The sequence below is a fragment of the Myzus persicae genome, unplaced genomic scaffold, assembly GCF_001856785.1.
Source record: "Myzus persicae strain clone G006 unplaced genomic scaffold, MPER_G0061.0, whole genome shotgun sequence".
NCBI classification, from domain to species: domain Eukaryota; kingdom Metazoa; phylum Arthropoda; class Insecta; order Hemiptera; family Aphididae; genus Myzus; species Myzus persicae.
In genome coordinates, this window is record NW_019104119.1 from 102,015 (window position 1) to 127,363 (window position 25,349).

At 27.5% G+C, this 25,349-nt stretch overlaps 6 long non-coding RNA genes across 6 annotated transcripts; 3 read left to right on the forward strand and 3 right to left on the reverse strand.

Moving 5' to 3' along the window:
- The first annotated feature begins 2,085 nt into the window (after positions 1-2,085).
- On the forward strand, positions 2,086-3,108 carry LOC111038933. The gene is made up of 3 exons (XR_002605037.1): positions 2,086-2,167; positions 2,239-2,385; positions 2,983-3,108. It is a non-coding gene; the product is annotated as an uncharacterized LOC111038933 (long non-coding RNA).
- A 3,521-nt stretch (positions 3,109-6,629) lies between these two features.
- On the reverse strand, positions 6,630-7,822 carry LOC111038929. Its single transcript, XR_002605033.1, has 3 exons — positions 7,689-7,822; positions 7,443-7,589; positions 6,630-6,743 (listed from the first exon to the last, which is right to left on the reverse strand). It is a non-coding gene; the product is annotated as an uncharacterized LOC111038929 (long non-coding RNA).
- A 270-nt stretch (positions 7,823-8,092) lies between these two features.
- On the forward strand, positions 8,093-11,477 carry LOC111038932. The gene is made up of 4 exons (XR_002605036.1): positions 8,093-8,107; positions 9,998-10,314; positions 10,407-10,553; positions 11,344-11,477. It is a non-coding gene; the product is annotated as an uncharacterized LOC111038932 (long non-coding RNA).
- Positions 11,478-14,424: 2,947 nt separating this feature from the next.
- LOC111038934 lies at positions 14,425-15,678 on the reverse strand. The gene is made up of 3 exons (XR_002605038.1): positions 15,551-15,678; positions 15,269-15,416; positions 14,425-14,562 (listed from the first exon to the last, which is right to left on the reverse strand). It is a non-coding gene; the product is annotated as an uncharacterized LOC111038934 (long non-coding RNA).
- Positions 15,679-18,489: 2,811 nt separating this feature from the next.
- LOC111038936 lies at positions 18,490-19,249 on the forward strand. Its single transcript, XR_002605039.1, has 3 exons — positions 18,490-18,613; positions 18,683-18,829; positions 19,125-19,249. It is a non-coding gene; the product is annotated as an uncharacterized LOC111038936 (long non-coding RNA).
- Positions 19,250-21,794: 2,545 nt separating this feature from the next.
- Positions 21,795-24,165, reverse strand: LOC111038930. Its single transcript, XR_002605034.1, has 3 exons — positions 24,033-24,165; positions 23,806-23,953; positions 21,795-21,934 (listed from the first exon to the last, which is right to left on the reverse strand). It is a non-coding gene; the product is annotated as an uncharacterized LOC111038930 (long non-coding RNA).
- Positions 24,166-25,349: the final 1,184 nt, after the last annotated feature.

Here is a 25,349-nt window from a genome sequence, read left to right on the forward strand (position 1 = left end):
TTAACATTGTTGTTATCATATAAATGAATACGATACAATATATCCATTTAACCACTCGGTGAATTAATCATTAAACGTATTATTTTATTTTATTTTTGTCTTTTTGTGTACAAGGTGATTTGCCAATCATTTCCACTTAATTTTATCCTTTAATAATAAATTTATTAAAATTAACATTTTTGGTAACTTAAGAAGGCACCTACTTATATTGAAAAACCAATGTTTCAAAAACTTAAATGTGTATGCTGTTTAAACAGTAGGCTGTGCTCACACTAACTCCCTTTTTTATTTTACATAATTAAAAACATTGTTTTTCGTTGATAAACAATTACAAGTTTGATCATTAAGTTTACTTAAACATTTAGAAGATCGATGACCATTGCATATTTGACCAATGCATAGTTATGGAAATTCACTTCACAAAGTAGGAATCTTTCGTCCTTTATTATTGAATGCAATATTATTGTACATCAATAAATCTTCTTATTCGTAGTATAAAAAATGTCATTAATTCAAATAAATTATTAGGTTGGTCTATGAGAAATTGATAACTAAACATATTTATACTACAGTCGAACTTGGTTATCTCGAACTTCTTTAATTCGAAATCGTCGATACCTCGAACTTTTACTCCGGTCCCTAGAATTTCCTATTTAAACAATGTAAAAAAATCTTGTTTAACTCGAATATTTTCGCGGATAACTCGAAGTTTTGAGTTTTATTAATATATATGTATTTGTATAAAATTTCCCTCATTTATACGATTAACTGTAAGATGTACTCAATCATCGGACGAAGAAGAGGAACAAGAATGTATCGAACCCTCCATTCCCAGAAGCATACGAGCACGGATGCATATTAATAAATTAAGGCGATTTATCGAAAATAAAGGAGAGGTCAGTAATGAAATTTTCGAAGCTTTGAATAAAATAGAACGATTCACTACAAACGCTGCAATCAACAGCATTACTCAAACAAAAATAAATACCTTCTTTTTTAAATAATTTTCTAACCTCATTTTTGTTTATATGTACATACATTACCTAGGTACCTTTCTTAAATTACATATACATACATACATATAAATACATAGTAACTAATTTTCATTGCACATTACATATTTTATTTATAATAAACACAGGAATTAATATACAGTAATTTAAAATTTTTTTTAGGATAACTCGAATTCTTGGATAACTCTAACTCTTTTACACCGGTCCTTTCAACTTCGAGTTAACCAAGTTCGACTGTATTTGGCAATTCAATAACATTTATTTTTTAATCCATTTATTGATAATGATCTAAAGCTCAAATTTTGGGACCACTTTCACCATAGTATTTACCATTTTTAATATAAGTGGCTATAAAATATTGTTTCAACATTGTGACATTGAACCAAGGTATAAATTCCCCTTTTCGGTACAAATCGACTCTTGAAATCACTAAATAATGAAAAATACTATATTTTATATTACTATATTACTTAATTTCACAGTTGGTTATACTATTTTTGTTATTTTTTTAGGCAGAATACAACAAAAATGTCTGGGAATAACATAAATCTAACGATTTTGGTACAACAAACATGTCTGTCATACATATCATATCGAAGTTCTTGACATATTTTTCTAAATGTATGGTACCCACAACTACTTAAAGGCACAGATAATAATTTAATGAAAAATTATAGCTGTAGTTAAGCTAATAATATACAAATAAGCACAATTATTTGATAAACATGTAAGTTTACGTAAAAAAAATGTATAAACATAATGCTTAAGAATCAAAATTTTGTATTTTTCCAAATTCTATTAATTTTTTTTTGTACTTCGGCGTGTTGGGTTCAATTTAATTTTCTAATTTTAATTTTAATTGATAGTTCTGAAAATTATTTATTTTATGTACCAAGGTAGAACTACATATTTTGTAGTTCGACAATTTTAATCTCACAAATTCTGGGGAATCGTATAGCTGGGTGTCTGTGTATATGATATGATTATTGATTTGTAAATAAACAACCATCGCAATGCCTATTACAATGACCGATCACGCCATCGCCCCCCCCCCCTCCCCACTTCCCCACTTATTCAGTCAGCGGGAGTGTATATAAAGGCGTGCGTGATCTCGGTTAAAGCATAACACATTTTTTGTGCAGATCTATTCTTTGGTGAGTACGAAACGATAGTAATTGTTATTTTATTTTATTTTGATTAATAATGATTTTTTTTCCATTTACAGTTTTCACTTTAATCCTCAAAAAACAACCAAAAACCAAAAATGGGCGCTGAAAAAGTAACCATGAACATCGTCGTCGTAGGACAAGTCCAATCTGCCAAGGCCATCAAGACCGTCGCCAAGGCCTCCCCAGCCACCAACCAATTGATGGTGAGTACTTACATATAACATTTTTCATACAACCTTAAAGGGTAATTTGATAGGTTTTGTACAATTTAATTGTTAATTCATAATATGATGTTTGGAAATATGATCACCACAACTTTTTCTATAAACATTCAACATTTTTTGTTTGAGTTTGTGAAGTTGAATAACAGTAAATGTTTTCGAAATTATTAATATTTGTACTTATTACGTTTAAATAAAAACAATCATTAAACTTTTAATTACCTTTTTTCAAAGATACTTCAGATCATTATTTATTGGCTAATAATATATACCCGTGTTTAGAATATTTATATTTGAAAGTAAAATTAATACATTTTATATGAATAACACAATTATAAACGATGTCTTTAAATTATTGGTTCCTTAATTTTTTAGCAAAATATTACATTAATGATATATTATTTCAATATTTTTTATTCAAACATTAATTTTAATTGGCTCTTTATTTATTTATTTTTTGTTTCGTAACCTGTTTTTTATTAAACTTTAAAACATAATAACAGTTGTTTTGAATGTCTTAGTGTACATATTTTAATTAATGATCAGTAATATTTATTTTTATTTTTTGTTTTGTTTCAGAACTGTTAAATCATGTAATCCATACATTGCAAAACCCAAAAATGCCATAGCCCAAACAGTATAATAATATGTAATTCATATTATATTGACACCGCAAAATAAATCAGTAATTTCCGATGAATTTAACTGTTTTGTGTATTTTTTTTATATTTACCTGTTCCATTGTCAGATCAGATCCTTAGTTTTTTAATCACTAGGTGGTGTCATGGATTAAATAATTTATTTTAAAAACCTAGTAAAGTTTTGCACCGTGTTAATATGACAATGTGTACATCTGTTACAAATACCAATGATTATAACCTAAGTATACTCTAAGATATCACCCGAAATTGTAATACAATATTATTAAAGATTGATGGGTACAATAATTGTATAATAATCATCAACCAAAAAGGGTTTATATCGTTGATATAAGTTTTAAGTCTCTTCAGGTTTGTCTTAAGTACGTTCAACCAAGATGTTGCCATTATAATTTTAAGACTTCAACTATTATTTGTTGACTGTAATCGGAGTAATCAGACAATTTACACTTCGCAGATAGTGTATTCGGTTATTGACCTAGTGAACACTTGTTGAGTGTTTACTATCAACAACAATATAAAAGTAGAATAATATTGAATCGATATTGTAATGGTGTGGAACACCATTGCAGTTTTCATATTTTTATAATTATAATTATTATATTATATACTATACATATATCATAGACGTGCATGTCATCTTTCATTCGTTCTGTAATATCAGGGGGTAAAGCTATATATGGGCATAACTATTTTGTGTATGCTTGCTGCCAGGTCATCGGTAAAGTAAAATAATTTATATTACATTTTGTTTTACATTTTAAATATACGTTAATTTGTACTCGGTATAACTATCCGTCTTGTCGAACATCCAAATCCTCTCACATTCCCCCGTTTGATACAGATCTATCACTACGGATACACAATTACACACCGTATACCAGCAGTGATAAACAATAATTTAATTGTTATCACGTAACAATGTCTAACGGACCTTTATTATGCCATCATAAACGTTAAAATAACACAAAACATTATAATATTATGTATTGGGATGAACATTACGTCAGATATTGTTGTTTATTGTTGAATAAAACTGAAGTAGACAAGCCAAATACAACCATTAATAAATATTTAATAAATCATTTGAATTTCATTTTTTTCTAAACCAATAATATTATAATAGTTATTATTTTTATTTTTAGAGAGTCGTGTTTAGTTGAGGTTGATTATTTGAGCTTGTGTTTTATTCAAAGGTTAAATATAGTATTATTCTTTGATACATACAACATTGGAAACACACCAAATAATAAATTTAGGTTGAAACGTATTAAAATATTCTTTCAACATATTAATTTGCATGATGGGTACGTCATCAACCAACAGTATTCTAGAACTGTGTCACAATAGTAACTGATTTTAATAATAAAACTTATCTAGATTAGAGTTTTTTTAGATAACAGTTTTTTCAGAAATATTATAATATTTTAATTAGTGTGTAAATAATAAAGACCAATACAAAATTAAAAAATACACTATTGTATAATATTTATACTTGTGCTACGTGATAAATATATAGTAGAACATTCAATTATATCCATTGACAGTAAACTCATTTAAAAACATTTTTTGTCTATGGATGGCAAATTTTATAAATTAAATAAGAGCGAAAAACATTCTATCAGAAAAAAATTATAAAACATAACATTATAGGTATTATGTAATGTTTAGATAAGAATGCATTACTCTAATCTAGAACACAAAAAAAAAAGTTCACTTAGCATTGAAATCTGTACCTCGTATATATTATTTGATTGAAGTAGGTGTGTACTCGTGTCTTGTTGACAGTTGTTTAATTTATAAAATTAGGTCAGGTAAAATGATAGAACTTTTATAGTAAAAAAAAAAATATAACAATATTAAATATAAATAAATTTTAGTTATTTTACTAAATATATGTGCAATTATTCAGAAATATATATTTCCCATATGTATGTGTTGAAAGTATGAGTTGAAATCTATTAAAACTAGTTCAAGATTTTTACCAAACCAAATTATAGGCACCATATGTAACAAATAGTCCTGTGAAATTAAATAACTTTTTAAAAATAGTCTTTTTGGAAATTTCCTGAAATAAGTATATTTCTTAAATTATATTTTATCCGTATTATTTTCATAATACAATTGCTGACATATGTTTGACTAGTATCATTTTTTATCTTTATTTGTCAGGTCTTTCTCTTACACCATGTATGCAGAAAAATATCTACCAAACAGTTTGTACAAAGATAATATGATGAATAATCATACGTGGCAGGTTCGTAGCTAATGATTGTCAACGAACAAGTAAAAATATTTTATTAACATACCGATGATAATAAAACTATAGTTAATTAGAAAAACGCATAAAAACGTATACAGCTCAAAATCAAATATTTTGCAAGTTTTGCTGATCTTGTGTTGTACGTGCATTGTTTACAATAAACACATTTTGTTTATAATTTATTTTGAGAAATAATCCTGATGATTATTCAAATAAATACTTACCGTAGTTGAACTACATTCGAAATTAAAAAATCGGGTGTGTAACTCTCTGCTGTACAATATGTGTGTAGAGAAGTCGCGGTAATTGATGTGTTAAATTTGAATCCAACGAAAGAAAATCATGGGTATACGAAAAGTAATTCTGAGTAAAGACAGTCTTTAATATTACAAGTATATTTGTATATTTTATAATATTATTGTGATTGAAGTAATTGATTTTACAATCAAGCATTAGTACTAGTACGGCGTACTACGGTATGTTAAATTTATTTTTGCCCAACAAAATTTTAATTTTAAAGTATCATTCTGTGTATAAAATAATGTAATTTACGTTAAAAGATTCAACAAATAATATTTTCAAACCTCAACACAAATAACCAAAATCGTTATTCATTGTTTAAATATTAAATTTCGTTCAAAATTAAATTTACCATGTTTGTAAAAAATACTGTGTTTACATATTTCTCAGATTTTTTGGTTACAATACAAGCTGTCTATGGGAATACTTGTTTTAAATTTTCAATCTTAAACCATATAAATTGAATATTTTAAACATTTTCAACTACGAAATGATTTGCATAATTTCAATTCGAACAATTTTGTCAACATTCGAACTTAAAAAAAAAAAAATCGTGCCTGTATAAATATAAACTGCTGTAGATGTGCAAATAAATACAACCGAGGTAGATATTTAGAACAACAATTTTAATTTTTCCCACTGGTACTACCAATGATTATAAATATATTAAAAATATTATGTATTATAATCAATGGCGCTACCTATTTATTTACCTATTCCATTCAATGGCCTCATTTAAATTTCGTAAAAATTATCAAAAAATACCTCATAAAAACCATTGTTGTGTATGCTTAAATATAACTTAGTAGGAGTGTGCTATAATTTTAGTTAAACGAACCAAATATATATGTATGTAGCAAATTTACAATAAGTATAAAAATTACAGCACGCTAACACATATTTTAAATCCCATTAAAATTTTTAAAAATCTTATTAAGAATGACTTAGAATAGTATAAATAAATAATAAACAAGTTTTTTGACGGAAATGACTGATTTATTTTGTAATGGCAGAACACATTTTTATAATAAATTTGAAACAAATTATAAAATTATGTACTGTTTGGGCTATGGCATTTTTGAGTTTGAGATTGATGTGGAATTCATGAATTAACAGTTCTGGAACAAAACAAAAAAAAAATAGTCAATATTAATACAATGTACTTTAATATAAGAATAAAAAATATCAGTAGTGTACTGGTATAAAACAATAATCGCGGGTAAAAAAGTCGTTATAGCTCATTGTATGCAAACAAATTTGGTACTTTTAACCTGTATAGTAAGATAAAAGTTACGTATTATAAAATTGATTGTATAAACATCACTGTAAACTTTGAACATTTACAAAGTATGCTCTAGACATTTTCGGGAATTTCATATTGATAGAAAAATGTTGTTGGTAGATTATTATTATATAACTACAACAAAGTCATTAAATTGTATGTGTTATTATGATACAAACAAAACCATAATAATTCGTATTAATTGTTCAACTTATATTTGTAATTTATTTAAATAAAACCAATCCTAATTAAATTTGTGTAAAATAATGTAACAATAAACAATTGAAATAAAATGTATACCTAGTTATGATTATTGAACTTTAATAAAATCAATATATTGTATTTATTTTTATTGTGCTTGCTAAAGCAAAAATAATCATACTTAATGATCGCCTTATCAAAATGTTACCAGTCTTCATGTGTGGATACACAATAAGAAATGAAAATCGAAACAAAATAATAATGCAAATTGGAAGAAAAATACAATTACACGATTTTTATTCGAAATGAAAAAATCCCATAATTTTCAACTCACCATCAATTGGCTGGTGGCTGGGGTGGCTTTGGCGACCGATTTGATGGCCTTGGCAGATTGGACTTGTCCGACGACAACGATGTTCATGGTTACTTTTTCAGCGCCCATTTTTGGTTTTTGGTTGGTTTTTGAGGATTAAAGTGGAAACTGTAAATGGAAAAAAAAATTATAAAATATAAAATATAAAATATGAACAAGTAATTTAAAAAAAACATCGAAGAAATATTATTTCTGGTAAATACTCACTGAAGATTGTAATTGCACAAAAATTGCGTTATGCCGGAATGAAGCATCAACACGTCCTTTTATACAGCGGCGGCTTTCGCTTAATGGCGTTGTGGCGTGATCAGAACTCTTACAGGTGATTCGTGAAACTGATATCGTACGTCGGACGATGTCCTGATAATAGATTTCAATATTTTACTTTAAAACATGTCTATGGAGAATTTCATATACACAATTATATACAATTATAAGACAAAACCATCCACTTAAATGTAATTCTACTAAATAGCCTATAAATAGAATTGATCATTAAGTACTTATCTTATTTTCCAATTTTGGTTAATGCCGTAGGAGCCAGTTCGTTTTTTTTTATTTCAAAAATATGACTTAAGAGAAGAACACTCAAACCTTGTCCAATGTAGAACAGACGGATTTTGTTGGTTTGTTTTTTTTATCTAAATTGTAATTATAGAAGTTAGAATATGCGTTTGAATAATGCACAGTATTTGTTATTTTCAAACGTATTTTCCTAGCACCAGTAAAATTAAAAATCAGGATTTGGTTAGACTTATCCTATTATCTTTCAAATAAAAAAAAATATCGAATTCGTCATATCAATGAGGCGTGGGAGCTTTTCCTAAAAAGTCAATTTCACCCACTCCCCTATATAGGTGTAAGGCAATATGAATTAATAGAAAAGTTGACTTAAATCATAAAAAAAGTTTTATTCAACTATTAAAGTTGTTTTCTTAAAAAAATAGTTCACTAACAACTAATAATTATTATGTCACAATACAGAATATGAATGCATTATACTACTTAAACAGTAGAATGAAATCTGTATTTTCAATTTTTACAATAATGATTAGGTATGTATTTACTATTAAATAGTATAAACCCATACAACATTAAATTTTAATATTGTATGAGTTTATTCACTAAACACATCATTATTATTTTATTTTATTTTTGAAATTTTTAATAAGGGTAATTCATGCCTAATACCTATCTACATTTAAAGATTCAATATTTAAAAACGTAGATATTTTTACTATTTTAGTCATAAACTGTGTTCATATAAACTACTCGCTTTTTTTAATATAGACCACTATTTTGTATTTTAAATTAAAAAGTACATATTTTTTTTATATTTTAAGTGAAGTGATGAATTTATTGATTTTACAATAGTATATGTGTATGAGTGGGTTGTTTTTTTATGTCTATGTACATTGTACACCATATTCAGCTGAAATATTGCTTCTACTTTCAATTTCGTTATTTTTTCTCGTGGAAAAGTGAATCTAGTCGGTGAACTATGGTGGTTAAAATAGAAAATTACCAGTAATTGTCAAAAGCTACTGGAAAAATACAAAAAAAAAAATGAAGGAAAAACTGAAATTTTTACGCAAATATGTTTTGGGCCAAAATCGATTGAATTACTACTAATTGCTACTAATTAGCTACTCGAAAACAGTGGATATTTTTTAATTTTCCTCATATATTTAAAATCTATCGATTTTTCAAATTATTTTTACTCATTATGGGCTGTTTATTGTCTTGAGAAATGTTCAAAATTTTACATTTTTTTATTAATTATTGTTTGTAAATAACATTTCGTTCGGTCAAAAATTTGAGAATGTAATACAAAGTTCCTCATAAGTTGTTTTAATTGCAGTTGGAAGCCATTAAAAATAGATAGGCAAGAGTTCTTATCAGTTTTTAAGTTGAACATTTTGAAAAAATTCAGCAAAATCACAAACATTTGCAAATTATTTTATAGTTTAAATTTATAAAACTATAAAGTATTTAAGTTTCTGATGAGTAATTTAAATTGTAACAAAACATCTAAAAAATTTACAAAAATTTTTTTTTTATTGACATTTTAATTTCTTATTTACAAGGAATCAGATTTTTTGAAGAAGAATAACGATTTTAGAAATGTCGTATAATTTAAAAATATTTTTCTGGATATTTGAAACTTTTAATGTATGCTAATATGCTATTATAATTTATAATATTTTATATACAATAATGTATCCAGTGATTTTAATTGATCATATTTCCATGACTAACCAGTCGTTTAATTTCATTTGATGCATTGTAATAAACAATGATTTAAAGGCATAGATAATATAATGATTAATCAAGACTTGTAGATGGGAAGCTAATTGTCTACAAATAAATACAAATATTTTATGAAAATACGAATGGACATAAAAAAAAAATGTTTATAATGATAGTATAACCCATCAAAACGTACACAATTATTAATATTTTATTTTATAAGTTTTAATAATTCTAATATTATGCTGCACATGCATTGTTTACAGTGTACGAATTTTGGTTATAAATTGTTTTGAGAAATAATCCTGATTATAATATTCATCAATATTTACCATCGCAGTACTACATTCGCAATTAAAAATGTTATATTTGACACATATTGTGAATTTTGAAAGCCATGCACAATTTATGGTTTGATACGTGTACACTACGATATTTTGTAATTAAACAATCTTAGCAGTATTATCTCGATCACGCCACGCTGCCGCCGCCGCCCCACTTAACACTTGTTGATGGAAGTGTATATAAAGGCGTCCGAGATCTTGATTCCGGCATAACACATCTTTTTGTGATCTATTCTTTGGTGAGTACGAAACGACAGTAATATTTTACTATATTATTAGTATTATACTATTTCGATTTCAAATTACTAAATTTTTTTTTTTTAATTTACAGTTTTCACTTTAATCCTCAAAAACCAACCAAAAACCAAAAATGGGCGCTGAAAAAGTAACCATGAACATCGTTGTCGTTGGACAAGTCCAATCTGCCAAGGCCATCAAATCGGTCGCCAAAGCCACCCCAGCCACCAGCCAATTGATGGTGAGTTAAATAGATTATAGATTTCGTTAAATTTTAAAATCAAAACATGTTTGAAAAAATGAACACAACAATTTATCCCAACTATAAAAATATAACATATTTCATCTAAAGAATCGAATGACTTAAGTTGTTTGACGATTATTATTATTAATACTAATGAATTGATTAAATTTGCATAGACAACAATAAACTTAACTTAAAAAAAAAAATGTTTCTCCTTAAAATCTCGTTTCAATATCAAAAATCATCGATTTATTTTATAACAACATAAAACTATTAAGTACCTATTTATATATTTAATGATAAAACGAATCAATTTAATATGAATTACGTGATCTTGAATTATTACTTAAATTTTTGTACGTACTTCGTTAAATTTTATAAACAATATTAAATTAACAAAACCTAATCAAAACATTAATTTTAATTATAAATGGTTTCGTAATAATAGAAGATTGAGTATGAATTATTGTATTAGGAAATTAAAAGAGATTCGTCATGTCAATTTTACACGATTATACTTGTTTATACTCTACAATAATATTATTTTATAACTGTAATTATTACTGATTATTGATTTTAATTATAACAATATCATATTATTGTATTATGCAGATGTGTATTAGGTAGTGCATTTATTTTTTTTTTTTCGTGGCACTCTAACACATTATTAATAATAGTAATTATTTGAAATGTTTAAATACGATTACTAATAACTTAAGTATTATTTACTCTATATTCATCATCGAAGAATACATTTTGATTTACATTTTTTTTTGTTTTGTTTCAGAACTGCTAATTTATGTAGTCCATACATTCCAAAACTCAAAAATGCCATAGTCCAAACAATACAATAATATGTAACTCATAATATCAGTATTGCCATCGCAAAATAAATCAGTCATTTCCGATGTACCAACACAATTTTTTGTTGTATTTTTTTAAACATTTTACCTTATTCATTGTCCATTGACCATCCGTGATTATAATATTATTTTAATCACTAGACGGTGTCATGATTCATACTATATTTTAGAAACCTATTATGTTAGTTTCATGAGCATGAACATCCGTGTAACGCGTACCAGTAATAACAAAGGTACTTGATAACACTTTACGATTTGATATCATAATATTATCAAAGCAAGTTTAAAAAAGCTTTTATAGATTAATGACAAATTTATAGTAATTTTAGATTTCACTAAAGTTATTTAACCAAAATGCGAACATTATAATGTAAAGTACTTCAGTTATTATTGATTGGTCGAAATCAGAGCACCTAGTCAAATATATTAACCTACTATTAACCTTTCGTAGCACCAATTTGATCACTGAGACTTGGTGAACTAATTGGGTACTTTTATATATTATAACAATTTAATAGTAGAATGATATACGATTAGTATTGGGCTGATATCCATAAGTATTGATTTTTGTATTGCAGTTCATTAAAATATTATAAATTATAAATATTTTGAGTAACATTAAGTCAGGTATTGTTAATTAGTGTTGGAATGTCGAAAAAAACATAATATTTTGATTTTTAGATTATTTAAAATCATATTTGTTGTATTTATAATAATTACTTTGTTTTTTAAAACATTGTTTTCGATTAATATTGATCGATTTAGTGTTGTATTTTGGTTTAAAGCCCTTCGCGAACACTAACAGTTTTTCATCAAAACGATCTGGGCTACAGACAACAATGATTAAGCTACTTCTAGACTCTAGCTGTTCGATTTAAAAAATGTAAAGACTTTTTTATTAGGTAAAGAAGGACAAAGGTTTGTTTTGTTGGATCATATACTCAATATTTTTAATTTAATATGTTAAATAGATGAGGTAATAATGTTTATTTCTTTGAATTTGATAAAATTTAAAAAGTGCTCAACTTGTCAATCAAACCTGATCTTGTTTCATCGAAACATTTTCACATTTTTTAAATCGAACCCACGGAAGTACTTACATTTTAGTTACGCATATAGCCATTTCACGTCCAGAAAATATTTGGGCTGTGGATATTTTGAACTAATGACTCAAGAAAAATGCATGTGCTTGTGCATAACATGTATATGATTCGGGTGATGGTTGGGGAATACACACACACTTATGATCATTAATTTGCTTCACACAAAAATACGAGCAGTGATCAAAAATAAGGAAAGTATTGCCTAATCACAACTCCTTAAAACTGACAAGTTTTGCAAAAGGCCTTAAAAAATAAATTTTTGTCCTTTGAAACATAATATTACAATGTCGCTAACATGATTAAGCTGGGCATGTACTATACTAATACCTGTTTAACATAAACAATACATTTCTTATATTTCAACGAGGTACTTACTTTTCTTTGATGATTAAATTGTTCTAGATTTTTATTTTTTTGTTTGAATAAATATTATAATATCAAAATTAGTGTATAAAGAATAGGACGGGCTTCCAACTGAAATACCAAGTTATAGCCAGTTTTTGATTTGTTAATATTTATATAAATAAATAAAAAAATAAAAAATACAATAAATGTATTTTTGTAATATTATAACACATATTAAGTGAAATATTAATTTATATTTGAGTGTATTATAATCTATAATCTCTAAATAAATACTAGCTTATTACTAAAAGAAAATATTGATAATTAAAACAAATATTAAATAATATTTATATAATATGTATTTATTCGTTTCTACAGCTGGTATTTATAACTTGAGTGTTTTCACCACCATCACGATTTCCCTCCATTTTTTTCTGCCTTGGACATTACTATCGTCATCCGTTCTTGCACTCCTGATTTCATGAAATCCTCTTCTAACTTATCTATTCATTTCTTTCTCGATCTCCGCCTCGGATCTTCTCAGTAGGTTTCCATTCCAGAACTGAGAGCATCCTCCTGGTTTTATGCAATGACTAAAGGACTAAAGACCCAAGTCACTAAGTACATTGGACACTTGTCAAGCTGGCAATAGGTGCCGGACCTACTTCTTCTTCCAGCTCCCCTTGTTCCTCAATGCTCCAGTTTTTCGTTTTGTTATTATATAAGGGGCCACAGAGAGCTCTCCATGTTCCATTCTCAAATGGTCCTAATATTCTCTCTGCATTGCTAGTAGTTGTCCAAGCTTAGCACCCATAAATGATTATGGGTCTTAACATCGTAGTGTATAACATTATTTTTAGTTTTTTTTGTGAGACTAGGTATTCAATTTTGTATGTTATCAAAAATAATATGATATTGTGAAAGTTATAATTAAAATACGGAACTCCCTAAAGTATTTATGATATTTTTAACAAGTAAAATAAACAATTATAAATCTTAACGTATTAATATGAACACGGGCTCTGATTTTATTTTGGTGATTTTGAATATGTTTTCAAATAATCCTAAGCTACCTGAGAAATCGGAAGACTATATATTTAGGATGAAAAAAAGATTTCTCCAACCAAATACTTATATAAATAAATCAAATGCTTCAAATAACTCAAACTATCATCGCACTAAAATGCATAATCTATGTTATGATTGACAAGTACATAACACAGTACCTGAGTCATAGTCTGTTGATCAGAATAACAAAAATTAGTTTTGTGAAGAAACAATGCAAATATTATGGGTTTCTTCTTTTCGTCAATATTGTGTAAATAACGTTTATCTTTACTGAGTTTATATTTTTTTATGTATAAATAAATATATATTCTGTACTTTGGACCACGGTCGGTTTTAAAAATAAATTAAAATGTGACTACAAAAAGTAGAACAAGTAAATATACAACTACAACTACAAACTACAATTGTACTATTAATTCGTCAAATTAATATCAATAAATTAAAAACGGTGTTATGAACATAAAATGGCACAAATAAATAACAGAAAAGTTTTTAGGACGGAAGTGATTTATTTTGCAATGTCAACACACATTATTATAATTAAGTACAAAATTATAAAATCGTGTAATGTTTGGGCTATGGCATTTTTGAGCTTGAGATTGGTGTGTGCTTTGTGAATTAACAGTTCTGAAACAAGACAAAAAAAAAATCGATTAATACAATACATATACAATAAAAAATGTAATAAAACTCGGTTGATTAAAAAAATTGTGCCTAATAATGTGGTTATATTATCATTGTTATTATATGTTTTTTTTTAAATTTATCATATACCAACATAATACCTTAGCATCTAGTCCATTTATAGAAATACATTATACAACAATATTTGTTTATATTAAATTAAGTTTAAATATTTGGAATTGATTTTTAATTTTCGAATCATTACTTCCGTTATTAATTATTATTAGGTGTGCATATACAAGAAAATGATACAATTTTGAAGTAAAATATTGTACTACTATTAATCTTTAGTAAATAAAAGTGAAATATATTATAAATGCCAAATGAGAATGACAACATCATTGTTTATGACAGTACCATTATTTCTTATTATAATTTTATCAATTTTCTTAGTATTTAAAACCTCTTCGAGTTCTTACATCAAAGGATAAAAATATTTTAATAAGTTATGATTACACATTTTATGATATTCTACAGGTATTATTTTTAAAAATAGACTACAAACATTGTTGAACAAACAAAACAGAGACTTAAAAAAAAAACAATATAAACCAGCTTATGCGTATACAGAATATATACAAATAAGTTTGGTTCCAAATAATGAAATAATTATTGAAAATCGAACCATAATAATATAATATGCACTCACCATCAATTGGCTGGTGGCTGGGGCGGCTTTGGCGACCGATTTGATGGCCTTGGCAGATTGGACTTGTCCGACGACAACGATGTTCATGGTTACTTTTTCAGCGCCCATTTTTGGTTTTTGGTTTGGTTTTTGAGGATTAGAATGAAATCTGCAAGTGGACAAAAAAATAATAGACATGGATCATTTCATATTTGCCTCTGAAATATATGACTAATCGAAATTTAATATTTGCATAAAAGAAAATATTATCGTTCGATTAGTGTATTATAATAGTATACTCACCGAAGATAAGATTTGCACAAAAATCGTGTTATGCCAGAACGAAGCACCTGTTGTCCTTTTATACACTGTGAATTTTCGATAAACTCTTAGCAGCGTGGTGGCGTGATTGTAGCAAGTGCTCTCTGTTGGTTGTTGACTGATAGAGCTCTTAGAAGCGATTCGTGATCCTAGATCGTACGTCGGACCTTTGCATGATATGGAATTTTACCTCAAATTTTACTTCAATATTTTACCGGTAGAAATTTTGAATGTTCCATCTTTTTTAGTTTTTTTTTTTTTGAAACGCAGATGCAAATTAATATATACTCGATCAAAAAGTGTCGAAACTTAATACTTACCTACACAATTCCTTATTGGTTGTTTACACTTTATTCAAAATAAGATGTGATCAAGTCCACAAAATATATATTTCACGAGCGCTTAAGTTTAAATTTTGAAGAGATTGAATATTGCCAAGTACAAATTAAAATTAAAAATTAAAAATAAAATATATTAGTTTCATTGATGTGACTTAAAATAAATTGATCATAGAAACTTGAAACACAGTATTAAATCACTGTTATTCGAATTATAATTTTCCACATTCATTATAATTCCATAGAAATTTTAAGCTTTTAAAAATCATTTGTAATTGTTGGTTTTTCTTAATTGATCATAAAAATGATTGTGTCTGACCAGAAAGTGTGAAAGTTGAATACAAGATTTCACGCAAGTTGTTTTCAGAGCAGTTTAAAAATAATTTAAATACTTATGCACTATTTTTTCATTTTCTTAAATAATATCAAGTATTTCCAAAATGTATGAAAATCACAAAAATGTGCAAATTATATTGTAGTCATTTTTTTTTACTTGAAACTTGAAAACGTACACTAGGTACACTCATAAGTAGTCTACACCAAAAACCAAAACCTAAAAAAAAATGTTACCTTTATTTTTTTTTTGTAGACATGTCTTAAAAATTAAAATGTTAACGAAATTTGGTAAACAATATTTATGTAATATTAAAATAATAATAAATAATAATAAAATAAAATGTAAATATAATCTAGCTGTTGAAGCCTTTATAAATAATATTTTTTAAAAAAATTAGTCCTTAAATAAATTCAAAAATATTAATACCATGTTAGTATATTATAATTTTGCTGTTACACATTAAGATTTTTTAATAGAAGTTTATAACACCTTTTTACCCCTGGTGTGTCCGTCGGTTAGTTACAAGAACATAGTAACGATTCATAAACATAATTATTATTAAGTTATGTAATACGGAGGTAAAGTTAAAAAAAAATACATTACATACATTTTTTTATTGACTTTTTAGTTTTAAATTTTGCAAAGTGGATATTTAAACAAACTATGACTATTTTAGTTATTTTTTTGTACCTAGTTGAAAATATTGGACAAGACTTTCAAGTTTTATGTATATTTGTATCTTCTATAAATATTTATGTAGATATACATTTAATGCTAGGTACATATATAAATGTATGTGTATTTGGATGAAGTTTATAGACACCAACTGGAACAAACGATTGCCAAATTGTGTACAAATACTTCTCGAGAATAGGGGAGTGTTTATTGCTCGGTTTTTCAACCCCTATAGCTCCCACACAACTTTTATTTCGACTCATAAAAATAGAATATGTTTTTTACACAATATGAGTAGGTTAGGTCATATTAATTTTTCTGTTTATTAATTAAATTGTACATCAAAATATATTTGACGCGTATTGACTCAAAAGCTATTAGAGTGCCATGAAAATACTCCAGCAATCATAATTATTAGACTCTACGTTGATCAGTCAGGCAGGAAACTTTCAAATATATAGATAATATTATACAGTGTCCAGATTTCTAAAAATTCTTGCTTTGAATGTAATCAATTCAAATATCAACTAGTATTAGTAAATTTACTTCTGCAAATAAAGTTGCTGCAGGATAAAAAGAACAACTGTTCACAGAATATGTTTATTTAATCAAATAGTTCTGTTTCAACAAATATCCAGATTACATTTTGAAACAACATATTTTACGAACAGAGTGATTTTTTGCATACTCACCAGCATACTATCATTTAATAATAAATTTGTTGGAATTATGAATTTTGGACAGTATGAGTATTGAGTAAATTTAGTTAAGGAGATTCAATACTGTGATTTTCTATCTTTGACTAACACAAGCATGACTTAGGATTTTAAACGTATTTTTGCCAAACGTATTACCAATTGATTATAAGAATTTTAAATACAGGTTTTCATTCATCATCAAGATTACCTGAGTTTAACTTTCCTACATTTTTAATGTTATTGCCTAAATTCCTAAAATTCAAATCTATCTTCGAAATTCTTATTACTTCTCTATGTCAACCGGCAAGTCTGGGAAAGAACACTTCTAAAATCCTAAGTCGCTTGTGTGTTAGATAAAGACAGAAAACCACGGTATCGAATCCCCTTATAATAATACTTTTATTACTTCGATTTTGTACATCGTTTGTCCTGTGGTGATACAAATTTTATTTTTAAATTATAATCATCTTCTGAACTGCAAATATTGTGAATCAGTTGACTTTTTAAAAAATTAATGTTCAAACGATTAATTAACGAGTTATTAAAATATAATAAGTATATAGACACCAAAAATAATTAATAAGACTTTAAAAAAAAGTATTACAAAATTATAAAGTGTTTAACCTATATAGGCTATTACTTGTTGTACTCAAAATACACTAAATGTGTGTGCTTATTGTCTATTTATATTGAACGTAGGTACTTAAAAATTATGAAAATCATAGTTTGAATAGGTTTATTATTAAAAGAATAAATTAATGTGATCATGATTGGCGAACTCGTACGCAAAAATAATTCTTCATATTTCATAAAATTTGAAAGCTAAACCCATTACACTTTTGATAATATGTCATACATGTTTGGTAAACAAATGCAATATTTCAATGATCACGCCATCCCCACCTTCCCACTTTCAGCCTGCCGACGAGAGCATATATAAGGCGTGCGTGATTTCGATTAAGGCATAACACATCATTTTGTGCAGATAAATTCTTTGGTGAGTACGAAACGGTAGTAAAAGTTTTATTCTGATTTCGAGTTAATAACGATTTTTTTCCACTTTCAGTTTTCACTTTAATCCACAAAACCAACCAACAAATCAAAAATGGGCGCAGAAAAGGTATCCATGAACATCGTCGTCGTCGGACAAGTCCAGTCTGCCAAGGCCATCAAATCGGTCGCCAAAGCCACCCCAGCCACCACCCAATTGATGGTGAGTACATAAATACTCTTTATACTACTAATATTAGTAAATATTACTAATATAAATTAAACTTTATCGTAGAAAACACAGAACATATTGTACATTTTTTTTTAAATTATTTTTTACACAATAAACGGTAAGCGAAGTATAAAAATAACAAATTTTTGTTTATGTGTTGGTATTTTAATTTTCATCAACTACGTACATATCCAATTAAAATTATAATAAATGTCATATGGACATTTTTTTCAGCTTCAATTTGTTGAACGTTTTTATTAATTTGTGTATATTTGTTTTGTTTCAGAACTGTTAATTTATGTAGTTCATCCGTCCATCGCAAACTCAAACATGTCATAGCCCAAATAATACAATATATTATTCAAATTGATATTGACAACATGAAATAAAACAGCCTCTTTCGAAATTTAACTATGATTTTTTTTTTTATACCTTGACATCATACATAGGTAGCTATTCCAAATTTATGATACCCATATCAGTGGGTAATTGTTTTACCAACAATAACTTAACAGTGTTATACCTAAATAATTATTTACTGTACAGAAAATATTAGGCACATATATTATTTTGAGATACAAAAATATTGTATGTTGTGGTGATGATTAACGGTAAAAATGATTAATTATCATAAATTATGATTGATTCAATAGCAAATTAATTTGACTAAACATAATACCATGCATAGTAAATGTAAAACTTGGCGTACTGAGACCATAGGGTAAATTTATTTCGCTCCAACTTGAAGTAACCAATTTTTTTCCATAATAAAACGTAACTAGCTTTGTACTTAACGGTTGTATTCAAATGATTGATTTTTCATTGAATATACTGATTTGTATGTTTGTTTTTTTTTTGTTATAGTACACGTTAGTAGAAACAAAGATCGAATAAAATCAAATCTGTTTTAAATACTTCAATTTTAGTAATAAGGTGGACCACACATTCATTTAGAAATGATAAAATAATGTTGTATGCACACAATTTAAATGGTATAATTTTTAATACCTACTTTATGTGTTACCGGAAATGTTGATAATTTTGTCTACGATGATAATCTCTGTGAAATGTTTGGGACTATTGAAACCTACGATGTAAACATGGGTCGTGGACAGTTGAAATCACAGTAGTTTAATTTTTCTACATATCTAATGTTATGACCGAATAATAATAATCATAATCAATAAAAATAAAATTGTAAAACGTATAAAAATATTATGTCCAATAACACATTATGATTTTGTAATAAAATATTTTATGTCCGATAACACAATAATATGATACTGTATGCGTATGACAAAAAAAAAAAAATTTATTGAAAAACAAAGATGTAGTAACTTTGCAACTGATATTAAATTCAATTACTTAAATTTAGATTGAATTCGACTCATATCTACTATTATCCTAAAGCCAGTACCAAATGGTCCCACGACTCGTGCGCTTGGTAAATATTCATGAACTGTTGTGTTTAATGACTCGTTTAGAGGTGTTTGATTGTAAAGTATGGCCAAATTTGGTTATTGCGAATGTGTTATTTATAAATATGCATTATTGTATTAATCAAATTGATAAAACAAATTTTAAATGGTTGATTATTTATTAGGGCAATATTGGATGATTACGTATGATGCAAGTAATATTTAAATTACACGAATTCACTTAAAATATCTAGACAAATCCAATTAAACTAACTGTTTGTATAGGGTTAAAATTCTAATTTAATCTTTTTTTAAATATTTAATTTTACTGTGTAATGTGTTTATATTCGTCCGATAGCATTAGAAAATGATGACTTTACGGGGTTATGTTATACCTAGTATCCTGCAATCACGGCTTAGATATATTATTATATAAATGTACTGCTACAATAGAGTTTTGAAAATTAGGCTTCAAATTCTAGTAATTGAGATGTTTTTGTGTCAGTCAGCACGTATGATATTTTACATGTGATATTTACTATGATATAAATTTTATATCATAAAAAATACCATATTTAATATTCAGTGCTAGAATTGTAATGTCAAAATCATTTCTAAAAAAAAATAAATGTATTTAGGTTAAAAACGTTTCTGTAACATAGTCAAATAATGACAAAGATCGTATTACTAAAAAAAAATCATCTAGCATTGAAATCTAACTTTTATTATTATTTATTTGTGGTAGGTATGCATTCGTGATTTGCTTACAGTTAATTAATTTGATGAGCTTAGTCCAGAAAAAGCATTGGCTTTTGTTGTAAATTACAACATTAATTGGTACTAACTAAGTTATTTTACTATATATATATAATATATATATATTATACATATAATTCAGAAATATTTAAATGTTCAATGAACATCAACTTCTCAGATATATACAAAAATATGATCATATCATCATAATATAATATTATTGCATGAAAAATTTTACTTTATGAAACGAGTTTAATATATTCTTGTCAAATCAAATATGTACTAAATACTTACAAGCATACAAATACTGCTTAAAATAAGATTGCTGTTTTTATCTTTCTTTATTAGAGTTCTTAATTAGGTGATATGGTCATATTATTTATTCTTAATAAATAAAGTCCATGATTATACTTATAACCAAGAAACATTTGATTGGAGAATATTTTATTAATAAACCTTGCATATTTTATTTTGTGTGAAAGCAGACATGCAAAATTGAAAGTTCAGGACAAAAATTTGTGTTTTTCCAAGACTACTCATTAATTATATTTAATGTCCATATAAAAACCATAGTCTTGTTTAAAATGTTTAAATATAGAATAAGAAGGTGGTATAATAATGTCGTTACTTAAACAATTATATCTGTGTAACGAAATTATTACGACAATCATAGTCTATAACAAATTATAGCACACAACTTAGTCTTCAGGACTACATTAAATAGTAAAATAGACATAAAAAAGGTTATAAGAACTTAGAATGACACTAATAAAATAAACAAGTTAATTGACGGAAGTTACTGATTTATTTTGCAATGTCAATACATGTAATTATTATAATTAGAAATAAATTATAAAATTAAGTACTGTTTGGGCTATGGCATTTTTGAGTTTGAGTTTGATGTGGTCTTGAATTAACAGTTCTGGAACAAAACAAACAATATTCGATTAATATAAAATACTAAAATATAAAAGTTTACAATATTTGTGGAATTAAACAACACAGTCCAACAAGGTTACAAAACGCGTTATAATATATACTTTAAAGATGCGTAAAAATTATTTTTAAAATCATATTTAAATATGAATACGTCGATTCAGAAAGTATTTTAAATAGCGTAGACAAGATTTCTGAAAAAAAACCACAGCTAAATGGGAGGTGAAAATTGGAAAATACCCCACCCTCTCAAAACCCTTTTCTAAGGTACCTAATAAAATATTTAACAATAAGGAACAATGAATATAATTTGAATTGATCAAAATTCACATTAAACACAACATGGAAGATGTGTTTCTTTTTATAGGTTTCAGATAAACTAGTTGTATCTATAATGCGTAGTGAACTAAACCCGTAGATGCCGCAGCGATAATGATTTCTCATAAATTAATAACGATAACATTTTAAACACAGACACACAGGGGAGCTGTGAAAATATAGCCCATTTCGTCTAGCCTACATATATATATATTATACATTATACATTATGTATTATATTATATAAACTACATAGTGTTGTCTCTATAAATAATAAGATAAGCTAAAATAAAGTATAAACATAGTCTTCAATCGCCATCGACCATTACGACCATATAAATATTACTATTTACTTTGCTATAAACAAACGAAAAAAAAATTATATTGGTGTTCAGTATAATGACAATATACTGTCAAAATTCAAGAGCTCCATAGATAATAATATGACAAAATATTACATTATAGTGCATACTACTGTAGCGAGCTGTGACTTTATTAAAATATTATAAATAATCTATTTAATTAAATTTAATCAATATTCTATTGCGCGTGGCCTCGAAACGTATATGTTCATAGATATATAACTACTCATATGAATATTATTTTAAAATAATATTCATAATAAATAATTCACAATGAAAAGTCGTGTTGCTTCTGTAGAGATGACAATGACGAATAAGCAAGGGACATCCGGCACGAGCAGCGCATCCGGCGCGTGCAGCGCGTGGCTGACCACGATATGACCTTATATGGTCATGTAGTAGGATTATAGGCAGGGATATGATCCAAGTATAGCCATTATAAAACGTCTCACGAATAGGCTTCGGCAGACGGACCAACAACACCGAGCTAGCCGGACTAACACCACCGAGCTAGACGGACCAGCAACACCGAGCTAGACGAACTAGGCGAACTAACATCAACGAAGAGCTAGGAGCTAGGACACTAAAGTCACATCTCGCTAGTCTTCATTATTTTAAATAGTCATTTGGACTTAGTAAATTTATTGTTTTTGTATTAATCAAATAAAAGTATTCAATTTATAAAGAAAAAGACAACTCTTCTTCATTTAATTTTCAACACCATCAAACCGAGCGTAGTCAGATTGTTACACTACATACTGTAAGCAACAACAAAAAATTAAGCTAATGGGGGGGGGGGGATCACTTCCTTGGATAGGCCACTGATTACGAATAATGCGTATAAAAAAGGTTATTTTTATAGAGTCAATCCTAATTACATTTGATAAGTAATGTAACAATAAAATATTGTACACAAAATTATACAAGTATTTATAATTAAAATATAATAAAAACAATACATTGTTTATATTTTTATGACACGCGATGCATAAAAAATGAATCTTAATAATTATTTAATTGTTTTAGCTTGTCAAAATTTAAATAAAAAAACCAATCTATGCAATGAACGCAAAATAGTTATTGCAAAATTGAGAAAAAATAACAACAAGAATTATTAGAAATAAATACTATATACCACTGTTATTCGAAATTAAAAATAATAAAATTATGCACTCACCATCAATTGGCTGGTGGCTGGGGTGGCTTTGGCGACCGATTTGATGGCCTTGGCAGATTGGACTTGTCCGACGACAACGATGTTCATGGTTACTTTTTCAGCGCCCATTTTTGGTTTTTTGTTTGGTTTTTGAGGATTAAAGTGAAATCTGCAAGTGAACAAAAAAAATATATTATAAAATGTGATAAAGTCAAATAAATAATATTTTCCGTTTGGCATATACTCACTAAAGATTATGTTTGCACAAAAATTGCGTTATGCTAGACTGAAGCATCAGTACGTCATTTTATACACAGGTGGCTTTCGCCTGACGTAGAGCACGGAGGAGTGGTGGCGTGATCAGAGCTCTTAATGATGATTCGTGTAACTGATATCGTACGTCGGACGACGTCAAATCTCACATTTTGCTTTGGAAACAGGCACGTCGAGTGTTGTGTGTTGGGTCAAATATAATTAAAATATATTAACACAAAAAAATGTATGGTTAATGTTGACCATTGCGAATTTCTTACATCCCAATTTTGGTCAGCGTTTACAACATATAAGTATTAACGTATAAATCATAAGAATTCTACTGAACTCTCGAAACATAGATTCCTTTACAAAATATTCTACTAAAAAAAAAAATGCTCGATAAGCCCAGGGATTGAAATAAATTTCAAAATTGGATTTTAAATATCGGTAAAAATCGTCCAAAATCATGTGATTTTGTCATCATTATTTAATGATGCTCAAATTTCATATTGAAATCAAAAAACATCAAACTGATCATTTATACCAAAATAATAATCGTTGTATAATTTGTATGCATAAATGAAGGTAAAATTTAAAAAAATTCGCAAGTGGGTAAAACTAAGTTCGGTTGGTTTCACTGTAATGGGTGTGTTAAATTTGAATTCAATTATAGGAATATCGTTGTATTCGAAAAGCAATGTTGCCATTAATGTAACTTATTTTAGTATAACGTTGGGTTTATGACTATTATTTCAATAATAGCCAGAACTATCGATTCTTAGATAACTGCTACGTTCCTTGCTTCTCGCCCCTTTCCGTTTCACCGTCCCTTCTGTTAGTTCCTCCTTGATCAGGTCGCCATCTCCGATTCTGATACACACACTTGGGCACACATACTCCGATCTACAGTTTGGGTTTCTAGTCCGTTTTGCCTGGCCGCTTGCCCGACCACAGAACGAACACGGTCGGCAGAATTTCCATTGCGTACATAATGTCATGCCTCCGTTGGTCCTCCAGCGGTAGCTGATCTTTAAACTCGTAATGCTGATCCTGATCCTTTCTCCACGTTTTCGGCTGCTGCAAGTTCCACTAAATGCCATATTTTATATTCATCGCCGTCGAGCTCATCCCCCCAATCCACCGACTGATACACTTTCGGCCGCATTACTGTATCACACCGAGGTAAGCCGTGGACGTAAAATCCCAACGAGAACTGGGTCCGGGTACCGCAAAGGTATCTTAGTATCTACAATTATCTACAGTTATTCGATTTTGAATCACAACAAAATAGGAAAATCACTACATGAGAA